The following is a 1,587-nucleotide window of genomic DNA, read 5'->3' as shown; positions in this document are numbered from 1 at the left end:
TTAGGGGCCTGATAACTGAAGGCTCTGCCTCCCATTCTGCTTTTAGGGGCCTGATAACTGAAGGCTCTGCCTCCCATTCTGCTTTTAGGGGCCTGATAACTGAAGGCTCTGCCTCCCATTCTGCTTTTAGGGGCCTGATAACTGAAGGCTCTGCCTCCCATTCTGCTTTTAGGGGCCTGATAACTGAAGGCTCTGCCTCCCATTCTGCTTTTAGGGGCCTGATAACTGAAGGCTCTGCCTCCCATTCTGCTTTTAGGGGCCTGATAACTGAAGGCTCTGCCTCCCATTCTGCTTTTAGGGGCCTGATAACTGAAGGCTCTGCCTCCCATTCTGCTTTTAGGGGCCTGATAACTGAAGGCTCTGCCTCCCATTCTGCTTTTAGAAACTCTGGGAACCACAAGGAAACCTGCAGCCTGAGAGCAAAGTGCTCTGTTGGGATCTGTCAGGATTCAGGTTTAGTTTCATGTCTCGTCACTTCCTGTTTTATTTTGAAAGGTTAACTTGTGTTTAGATAGTCTTTGTCTCGTTGCCAGTTGTTCTTCAGTCTTCATTCTAGCCTCTGAAACCTCTTGTTTTAGTTTTGATCCGTTGTCTGATCGCTGAAGTGAAGCCTTCCTCCTTCAGTTTTCCTTTGGTTAATGTTTTGTATGATTTGTATTTGATAAAGTTTCATAGTCGATTTTTGGTTTCCTCCATTTTAGGAGTATTTATGTTGTTTTTTAGCTCCTCCGTTATGGAGTGGATGCTTGTTTTTTTTTGTTCTTCCTTGAATTCTGTAGTTCCTCCATTAGAAGGAGAGTTTTCTTTGTTCACCTCTTTAGAAGAGTGTTGCCAAATTTAAGCAATAATCTTTTCATTTTCCTCCTCGAGTGGAGAGACTGTTTCTTTTGATTTAGTTTTATACCGGCATCTGTCTCCGCTATAGTTATAGAGATCAGTGCCTTGGATATTTTCATAGTGTTTATTTCTCTGACTGGAGAAGAAGTTTATTAATAAACTATTTCATTTTTAAATGGATCCTGCCGGTTTCTGACAAGATCCTGGTCAGAAATAACTCCAAGGTTCCTCGCTGTAGGACTAAAAGCCAAAGAAACACCATCTAGAGCAGGGGTCGGGAACCTTTTTGACTAAGAGAGCCATGAAAGCAAAAAATTTGGAAATTTATTTCAAGGAGAGCCATATAATATATTTTAAAAGTGAATTCAACTAAATGTCAGTATAATAAGCCTCTGAATTTATTAGCATATTATTTATTAGCATACTCGCCATCTGTGAATCTAGAGTAATAATAATAATGTTATAGAATTAACCCTAACCCATAATTATGTTATGGAAGCACATATAAAGTGAAAATAATCGGTCCAAGCACAGATTTCAGCCCAACATGGGACCTCTATGATGGGTTTAACATGAAGCTCGGCCTGAAGAGTTTCCTCCTCCACCACAGAACAGAAGATCAAACCCTGACAGCATCCAGGCTGATGGGATGAGGTAAAAACACCTAAAAACACCTTTTCTGTGGCCTTTTACTTCTCTGAGCAGGGTTCAGGACCAGGGAGGCGGAGCCAGGCTGCTGAACTCCTCTGA

The sequence above is a fragment of the Leuresthes tenuis genome, unplaced genomic scaffold (genome assembly GCF_036924035.1).
Source record: "Leuresthes tenuis unplaced genomic scaffold, fLeuTen1.0.hap1 SCAF_23, whole genome shotgun sequence".
In the NCBI taxonomy this organism is placed as follows: Eukaryota; Metazoa; Chordata; class Actinopteri; order Atheriniformes; family Atherinopsidae; genus Leuresthes; species Leuresthes tenuis.
Note: the sequence above shows the minus strand (reverse complement) of the source record.